The sequence below is a fragment of the Silurus meridionalis genome, chromosome 1 (genome assembly GCF_014805685.1).
Source record: "Silurus meridionalis isolate SWU-2019-XX chromosome 1, ASM1480568v1, whole genome shotgun sequence".
Classification (NCBI taxonomy): domain Eukaryota; kingdom Metazoa; phylum Chordata; class Actinopteri; order Siluriformes; family Siluridae; genus Silurus; species Silurus meridionalis.
In genome coordinates this window covers 27099459-27109355 of record NC_060884.1, presented here as the reverse complement: position 1 = coordinate 27109355, position 9897 = coordinate 27099459, and the positions used below count along the sequence as shown (strand labels likewise).

Genomic DNA, 9897 nt, shown 5'->3' with positions numbered 1-9897 from the left:
TTGGGAATATTTTTTTTACAAACCACGATAGTGAATCAGCAATATTTGGGAATGAATTATTCTTGATTTCCCTCCAAAAAATGATGGAATTGAATCAAAACCGATGAATTATGAATGTAATCTACTCACTGTAACCTTAAATAATTTACAAGTCTAGGATGCTTTAAGTAATACACTATACAGATCATACCAAACTTTCTTCTTCTTTAAATAAAACAGAGAATGTAAAAGCCATAGCTTTAAGATGTAAGATATAAGATTATAATGCATTAAAGCTCAGCATGTTCATGACTCACTGCTACTATAATATCGGTGATGAATCACAGGACATGCAGGGAATACAGGTCACACATCCACAGTACAATACAAACACCTGGGCATATAGAAATTACATCCAAATTCCTGGACCACCTAAAGAGCTGACCTTCTGACAAAGAAGTAGACATGATAATTGGATATCATAAATAATGGTTTCATTTGTCAGAGTATTAAAGAGCTAAAGAGATCATTTTCGATAATCAGTAGAACATAAGCAGGAGGGTGAGACATCATTTTTATAATGGGGAGCATTCCTTTCTTACACACTCCTGTTGGATGAAGTAAGAACATAAAAGAAAGAAAGAAAGAAAGAAAGAAAGAAAGAAAGAAAGAAAGAAAGAAAGAAAGAAAGAAAGAAAGAAAGAAAGAAAGAAAAAGAGACGGAAGGAAGGAAGGAAAGAAAGAAAGAAAGAAAGAAAGAAAGAAAGAAAGAAAGAAAGAAAGAAAGAAAGAAAGAAAGAAAGAAAGAAAGAAAGAAAGAAAGAAAGAAAGAAAGAAAGAAAGAAAGAAAGAAGAAAGAAAGAAGGAAGGAAAGAAAGAAAGAAAAGAAAGAAAGAAAGAAAGAAAGAAAGAAAGAAGAAAGAAAGAAAGAAAGAAAGAAAGAAAGAAAGAAAGGAAGGAAGAAAGGAAGGAAAGAAAGAAAGAAAGAAAGAAACAAAGGAAGGAAGAAAGAAAGAAAGAAGAAAGAAAGAAAGAAAGAAAGAAAGAAAGAAAGAAAGAAAGAAAGAAAGAAAGAAAGAAAGAAAGAAAAGATACGGAAGGAAGGAAAGAAAGAAAGAAAGAAAGAAAGAAAGAAAGAAAGAAAGAAAGAAAGAAAGAAAGAAAGAAAGAAAGAAACAAAGGAAGGAAGAAAGGAAAGAAAGAAAGAAAGAAAGAAAGAAAGAAAGAAAGAAACAAAGAAACAAAGAAAGAAACAAAGAAAGAAAGAAAGAAAGAAAGAAAGAAAGAAAGAAAGAAAGAAAGAAAAAGAGACGGAAGGAAAGAAAGAAAGAAAGAAAGAAAGAAAGAAAGAAAGAAAGAAAGAAAGAAAGAAAGAAATGTTGTATCATGGCTGAACCTGTTTTCTGACCCTCTCTAACCCAGACTTGAAGAAAGGAAAAACCTTGGTGTCTCAGTGACTTGCTGTTTGTGGCTGCTGTAACAGAGATAACAGTCTCACAATCTCACAAAAACATACCTATAAGCTGATGAAAAGCCAGTGTCATTGTTCTCCAAAATACAAAAAAAGAAACGTAATTGGCAGAAAATGTGTGTGCGATCAGAACAAAACTCTGCTTAGTGTCCGCTTTTCTTCGCACCACCTCACCTTTTAAACCAACTACCTGCATGTCTTTCCCCTCACCACATCCATGAACCTCCTCCTTCCTCTTTTCCTCCTTCCTGGTGGCTCCATCCTCAGCATTCTCCTACTGATATACCCCATGTCCCTCCTCTGCACATGTCCAAACCATATGATCACACCTCCCTCAGAACTACCTTCCTCCGTATGTAGGATACGTCTTATGTCCTACGTCCTACATACGCTGTCCCTCTAATAAACTTGTTTCTAATCCTGTCCATCGTCGTCACTCCCAACGAAAACCTCAACATCTTCAGCTCTGCTACCTCCAGCTCCACATCCTGTCTTTTACTCAATGCAAAACCGTGACCACAGGACAAAAGGCAATATTGCACATGCTAGTGACTACATGATTTGAACAATAATGTGAACCAAAGCTCACAAGCTTAAAGCATTATAAGATATTATGAGACCTCTATGTATGTCACTTTTGTTGCGAAAATGGGTGTAAATTCTGTAATTATAACAAAGCTGAAAACGTATTCAGTCCAAAGGTCTCTCTGTGTGACCTGTAAACGTGTAGCGGACACCGCATAAGTCAAGTGTGTTGTCGCGGTGCTGTTACAGTGCTTAATAAATCAGTTTACATGTAGTCAAGCTGTTGAGCACAGCCAGTGTAAACAGTCCGTGTAAAAAGTCATTTAATGTTTCCATTGAACTAGCGGAGAAGGCAGCGTTGTGCCAGGACAGAACAGTGATAAATAGGAGATCTGGGAAAAAGGAAAATGTGACATAGGACGATTTCTGAGCTACGTGCGTGAAACGTTTTATGGGCCGGATACGTTTTTCAAGTCACAGAAAACTGGGCCTTGGTCCAGTACCATCCTGTAGACGCTGAAGCAACTGTTCTGACCAGAGTGAAATTAAAACTGGAGTATGAAGTGGATGAGACAATGCCATGTCAACACAAAACAGGTACTGTTACACACTCAACAGCTCCTTTTTGTGTATAAAAAGGTTTACTATTGATTACAACATTTTTAATGAAAATCATGCTTTTTTACTATTACCGTATTTTCCGGACTATAAGCCGCAACTTGTTTCCGACGCTTTGATTTAACAACGAAGCGGCTAATTTGTGGATTTTTTTCTGGGTTTTTCCCGGTTTCACAAGTTTCAAGCCAAAAAACTGAACTCCATAATATTAGACCAATGAAATTACCAACCGGGCATGAAAAAACGCACTTCACCTGTGTTCTGAGCTGCACGGCATCGGGAGAAAAACTTCACTGATGGTGATTTTTAAACGCACGACGATGCCAAAAGATAAACTTCTGAGAGAAATAGTTGTGAAAGGAAGGAGGAAGACAGTGAACAATGACTTTCTTGGTCGGCTACTGTTTAGATACAAGCCGTTGTAGCGTGTTGAGTCTGGGTGAAGGGAGAGCTCGCTAACTCCAGTTGCAACAGAAATCATATAAGCACAGACAGGTTTCCAAAACTCGTGCTTTTTTATTTTTCTTGGCAACAGCGTTACGGGTTAGTCAAAGAAACTTAGAAATGAGCATCAGAAAATAATAAGGACATATTCCTCTGTCTTGCACACATGCAGTAATACTGGAAAAATGCGGCGGCAGGCTATTCCCAAAATACCGCTATGCTCCTAAAGGAGCCACAACATATTTCACCCGTTACACCGTGTAACAGACACTGTCTTTCATTAAAGCCTGTGTAAAGTTCATTAGTTTCAGTGTGGCTTATATACAGGTGCGGCTTATTTATGTTAAAAATAAAAAATATTTGTAAAATTCAGTGGGTGCGGCTTATATTTAGGTGCGCTTAATAGTCCGGAAATTACAGTAAGTTAAATTATGTTAGTTATCACTTATATTAGAGCTGCTATATATTCCTCCCAGGAGTCCAAAAGAGAGTGTGAATTGTCCGTGTCCTCAGGGAGGAAGCGAGGGTTTAAAGCTCTAATCCCTGTCAATCAGAGTGAAACTTACAAATCATGGGCTTCTGAGAGGTCATGTTTGAGCTCTGTGTGTTATGCTGCCCTGTGATACAACATGATGCAGATGAGAGAGGTATCTGAGGTGGAGAGCTGGCTGGTGGATAGGAAATGGCAAGTGAGTATTTAAAAAAATATATAAAATAAATAAATAAATATTTGGAGAGCAAAAAATAAGCTTAGCTGGGGAAGGCTCTGGGTTACTGATCAAAAGGTCGCAGGCAGACCCTGCGCTCTCACCTCAGCTTTCTAATGTGATATGCGCAAAAATTATTTCTAATGAACATGTGACAAAAGGCCCTGCCTACTGTTACAACTTCTTTTATTAAAACGTCTGTCCATTTAGATTTGAGAACTAACTATTTTTTCTTTTGGGTGGCAAGGGCCTGATGGCTTACTTGCCATTTCCGTAGCAGTTTTTGTTAGGGGGTCGGGTTACTAACTCAACACCCTCCCTCCTTCTTACGCAGCCAGGCTTGGGACCGTCCATGGTGGAGAAAGTTATCCCTATTCCCACAACTGAGAACCCAAGGGCTCTTGCTCAACGGCCCAAGAGCCCACAACCCCCAGATCCAAAGACAAATGCCCTAAACCACTAGGCAACCACCTCCCCTTGAGAACAGAATTACTATAAAATAATGCATACGTTACTATAAATATAAGCTTTAATGCACAAGCACGAGGGTTGTATGATCAGAGCTCAGGTAAGTGCTATTGTATTGGAAGGCAGGTACAGGTTTGTCTTTCTAATAGCTGATAAACACTAAAGCTTTTCAGGTCCTAATGATCCAGTGCAGGAAATGAGGCAGTCATGATGAGCTTCTTACTGTATACATTTCTTTCTTCGAGCCGTCTGCTGTGTGTTAAAGTAATTGGATGAAGCAATAAGCCATTCATTCGCTGCATAGAACAACAACGGATCGTTCTGTAGATATGCAAGATGAGTGCCATTAGTGTGAGATAAGGACCTTAAGCGGTTGTAGTGTAGTGCTGGACAACAAAAGAGACCAGTAGAGCGAGGCTGGAAAAAAAATGAGGGCAGGTAAAGGAGAAGGAAATGAAGGAGGAGGAGGGGAAAAGGACAGGACATATAGATTGCATTGCTGTATAGCATTACAAACAGTGGGTGGAGGTGGAAAGGCGAAGGAGGGACAAAGACAGAGAGGGTTAAAAAGACAAAAGACTGTGTATGTATAAGGTGGACTGATGGAAAATACACACACAGGCAGAAACAAAGGGACATCGTTGTGTCAAAATGTGGAGAGGAAGTGATGGAAAACTGTTTCTCTCTCTCTCTCTCTCTCTCTCTCTCAGAAAGTCCTGATCAAAGCTTACCCCATTTTCATTTCTCTCTTGCCTTTGATGGATGTATTTTTAGAGTTACAGAGCTCTCATGAGCACAAGATGAGCTGTATATCAAATATTCTGTGTAATCTGTCAGAACCGAGCCCAACTTCACTTTCTCTCTACACTGATCACTGATACTCAATCACTGAATACTGACAAGAAAAAAAGCACCAGCACTTCATCTGTTTTTAAACATGCTCCATATATTCAGTATTCTCTTAAACACACATTACACAACAACCCAAATCGGAACGCTAGCGAAAAGAGAAGGAGAAAAGGAGAAAATGAAACCTAAAGAAAAAGAATGAAAGAAAAAGTTTTAGTGCTGCTGCTGCTAGACTTCTCAATAAGTGCTGGTGTACAGTAACTGCTGCATTCCTCACTCACTGTGTGCAGAGTCTAGATTATATGAGCTTTTGTTGCACGTATGTTTGTGTATTTGCTATAAGGATGTGTTGTGTGTATGTATATATATATATATATATATATATATATATATATATATATATATATATATATATATATATATATATAATTCTATATGTGTGCATGTGTTTTCTCTATAGGTTTTGTGTATTTGCTATATTTATGCATGTGTTGTGTGTATATGGTGTGTTTACTTGCTGTACATGTGTGTATTGTATGTTGTGTGTAAATGCTATATGGGTGTGTGTTGTATATGTAACGTGTAAATGCTGTATGTGTTGTGTTATACAGCAACATGTACGAGTGTGTTGTATATGTTGTGTGTAGAACTACTGTGTGTGTGTGTGTGTGTGTGTGTGTGTGTGTGTGTGTGTGTGTGTGTGTGTGTACCATTAAAGGAGAACTCTATTTTTGACCCTTATCTCTGAGTAGCACAGCTGTAGTTGATGGCCATGAACGTTTCGACATGTTCCTCCTATAAAAGAGAGGCAGGAGTTAAACTCAATCAATAAACTCAAAACTACAGCCATTCCATCTAAACAAGAACGCTTTAGACTGAGAGAGACATGAGGCAAAGTTGGTATTGAGTTTCAGTTGGTTCTGTCAAAAGAAAGAAACAAAGCAAGAAAGAGAGAGGAGAGAGAGAGAGAGGGAGAGAGAGCGAGAGAGTGGCAAGAGAGTGTGGAGAGAGAGAAGAAAGAAAAAGAAAAAAGAAAGAAAGAAGCTTAATACTTATGTACTTTACAGCACAGTAAAAAAAAATGTCTTCGCATAATATCGCAGTAATGTTAGGAAGCTGGGGTCAGACATGTTACAGCGCCCCTGGAGCACAGAGGGTTAGGGGCCTTGCTCAAGGGCCCAAGAGTTGCAGCTTGGTGATGCCTGGGCTTGAACCCCCAACCTTCCAATCAGAGCCTTAACCACTGAGCTACCATGTACCGTAACAAAAACAAAGCAGCTGGAACCACAGCATACTGTATCATCGCAAGATTTTCACTCTCATTAAACCCTTCAGTAAGGTCTCGAGTTCTGTAAATGGGGGTGGAGTCATCATAAAAGAGACCACGCCCATCAGAATAGAAGTGTTCCAATGTAGGAAACAACTGATCAGTGAAAAGAGATTTGTATCCACACTTAACAGTTGACCTAACCTATTGCCAATAATAAAGAAATAAACACCCCCAGAGGCAAAGACAGTTTGTTCCTTTGATTTGCCATGTGTAGATGTCATGAAATTCTCACCAAACATTCCTGATTTTCTCCTCTTCTCAGCTCTCATCAGCTCTGTAGTCCTCCTCTTTGTTCTCTTTCTGGCCCTTTCTGCTTCTCACCACAAGGTGGCAACGAGAGAACCATTCAAAACCACAATACATCAGTGTTTTCACATTTTCTCTCAGTATGCATCAGTATTTTTCTTTCTTTATGTGTTCGCATGGACGTGGAATAACGTGTGTGAATAATTTATTTTCCCCAGCACAATAATCACAAGATTTAATTACACACTCATATCAAACAAAAGCCTGTGGCACTAACCTAATTTCTTATAATACAATTAAAATACGTAATTAACTATACTTTCCTCCACGTCTTGAAGCCATGCCGAGAACAGAGATGATTTTAAAATGGTTGTTGGCTGTTTTTTTAATAAGCAGAACAGTTCAAAAAGCTAAACTACATTTGAGGTACCTTGAGTAGACATAGAGTTGTGGCCACTATTAGGGGTGTAACGGTATACGCATTCGTACCGAATCTTTTCGGTACATGGCTTTCGGTTTGGTGCAGGTGTATTAAACTGAAATCATTTTTATGTGCGGAACATGGTTAAAATCTGAGTTTACTCATGAACATATTAAGTGTCGGACCACAAGTTTGTTCATTCTCTGCCTCGCACTTTAAGTGCAGAAAAAATTAAATAAAGAAACTACTCGCATCATTCCCGGAAATACAATTTGTTCTGCACATGTGCAAAATCGCTGCCACTTCCATCATCATTTTATGACAGACTTGCAATATGGATTCTTTTGCGTTTTATGTCCAGTTTCAAAAAATTTTCTTAAAAGGAATAAATCCTGGCATTTCCACATACAGAGGGAGCGAATGAATGAAGGATGGAAGGAATTAAGACATTTGTTACAGTATGCTGAGATAAGTAGGACATCTCTTTAGAAAATTTTATATTACATGTAAACACACACACCTGTATTATCCAAAGAGGGCCGAACAAATGTAAACTATTCAATGACATTTTTTCATTTATTTAATTTTATTAAATCAATTTAATTTGTGCCAATTTAATTGATTACTTATTTTAATCGATATAATCCAAAAAAAAGTATTGCATTTATTTCAGTTCTATTATTTTTATATTTTTTATATAAACAAAGCAGTCATTTTTGTTTTAAATTGTTTTTAAAATGCAAGATGTTCACAAATGTTGATAAAAATGGACAAGAAATTTCATTCATTTATACAATTTTTGCATTTCTTCCCCCTAACTGTACCAAAATTGAACCGAACCCTGACTTAACTGAAGACCGAACGGTGAATTTTGTATACCATTAAACCCCTATGTTAAATAACACAAATAATCCGATACCAAATCCAAATCCAGCAGAGTTTATGGAGACATAATTTAATCAAATGCTGCCCTCCAATGGCTCCATTTAGCAACTATTATTAAGAATGAAAGCGCATTCTTTGTCTTTCTTCATCAGATTTCTTGTGGCAGGTAGAAAACAGATGAAAGGTGGATAGAATGGTGTGTGCGTTGCGGGGAAAAGCATGGACACGCAGCTCCTACAGTTACACATGTACGAGGAAGATGATTAAAAAATGTGGATTTATTCCTGAAGCCGAGAGAGAGAGAGCGAGATATGAAGAGAAAACTTTCCCTCGCAAAAAAGTTATGCCTTCATTACTGGTAGTCAGCCGTCAGCCAGAGGCGCAAGTGGGATTCTCAGAAGCACAGAGCCGTGCTGAATTATTGATGAACCTGCAGAGGCTGGCATAAACAGGCACCACGCTCAACATTCCCGCCTGTTCTCGTGCACAAACAAACGCACCGAATGCTGGGCATCAACATTTGATAGTTCGAGTGTGGCTTAAGGAGATGAGAGCTGTCCCTCCACTGAGAGAAGTAAATCCTTATATTAAAAAGAGGAGCTGCAGTAGAGCAGTGCGCTCAAGGCTCATGCTGAGGCTCTGCTCTGATTGAGCTGTGTGTGACCAAGATCAAAGCCCACCCTCCTCATCTTCGCCTTCCTGGAAAAACAAAAAAAAAAACAAGTTCAGGAGATAAAGAGAAACAGAGCACAGTGAGAGAAAGACTAACAGATAAGTGCAGAGGCCGACTAAATCTCTATGGAGGTAACAGTACTGACTAGACTAGCAGTGTGTGTGTTTCATGAGGTAGAGAGTTTGGCTCACTTGCAGGTGTGTAAGTGAATGCGTATGTGAACAAATGTTTATGCAGGTGTGTGTAGGGCTGACCATTCACCTCCCCCAAGGGTGCTGGTTCCAGCCGAATGCAGGATGAGATATTTTATCTTCGCCGACGATCCAATCAATCAGAGTGACAAAGACGGAGACCCCCAGCGGCTCGGCTCCTTCTGCCCACTTTCCTTCACTTCACCACACACCATTACAGTCTACTACGGGCCTGTCCACATTAACACGGGCATATTTTTCTCAGTCAATAAAAAAAAAAAGCAGTTTGAAAAACGCTCTCCAAAGTGGAGACCTTCGCAGTGTGGACTGTGAAAACAGAGGCTTTCCAATGGTAAACAATTGGAAAAAAAAACTAAAGTGTGGTCTTTAGGCAAAAAATCCTTTTTTTTTTTAATTCAGATTTTGTTGAGCCTAAAACAAACAAATCAGCATATCATTTCACTCATTGGGTGTTTTCACGTTCTCTGGTTAAAAAACTATTTCAATTCAATTGAATTGAAATAATTAATATCTGGGAGATTATTTTAAAGTACTGTATATTCTGTTTTAATTTTATTCTAAAAATAGTTTTGTATTTGTTTTTTAATGAATTAAGCCCTAGAATTAGATACGACTATGTGAATCCTTATTCCCAGTCTATGAACTAAAACTGGTTTCCACTCCTGTGGAAATGCTTCTGAAATTTCTTGGTTCCTGCAACAGTTCCTGGAAACTGAAATGTTTTTGATGTGGTAGTGTAAAGCCACAGTATGATAACATGGGGCACAAATTTAAATTAAACCCACAGGCATAAGTGCACAAGTGTAGTCCTGAAGCCCCTGAGTCAGGCAGTGTTTGGAGATTTTCCTGCATGAACACACCTACTAACCCTGATAATTAACCGCTGAGCTGAATCAGGTGTCTTTGATCATTAAACTCAGCCAGACTCTGGCCCTCCAGCACTGGAGTTGTGCATTGCATGTCCGAAGGGATGTTTATTAGCAGTACTTATCTGGCAAACAATATGAAATATGCACAATTAGCATTGTGCTACAGTATACAGATACTCATAAATGATTCAGGCCCTGCT

The 9897-nt window shown here is 38.6% G+C and overlaps 2 long non-coding RNA genes across 2 annotated transcripts in view; both read right to left on the bottom strand.

Annotated features, from left to right (window-relative positions):
* Nucleotides 1-6690, bottom strand: part of LOC124388858 — a 20615-nt gene extending 13925 nt beyond the window's left edge. The window contains exons 1-2 of the long non-coding RNA XR_006926475.1: nt 6624-6690; nt 5772-5856 (exon numbers count right to left, since the gene is read on the bottom strand). This is a non-coding gene — a long non-coding RNA (uncharacterized LOC124388858). The remainder of the gene's footprint in view (nt 1-5771; nt 5857-6623) is intronic.
* Nucleotides 6691-8203: 1513 nt separating this feature from the next.
* On the bottom strand, nt 8204-9684 carry LOC124391260. The gene is made up of 3 exons (XR_006926922.1): nt 9614-9684; nt 8878-9039; nt 8204-8642 (listed from the first exon to the last, which is right to left on the bottom strand). It is a non-coding gene; the product is annotated as an uncharacterized LOC124391260 (long non-coding RNA).
* Nucleotides 9685-9897: the final 213 nt, after the last annotated feature.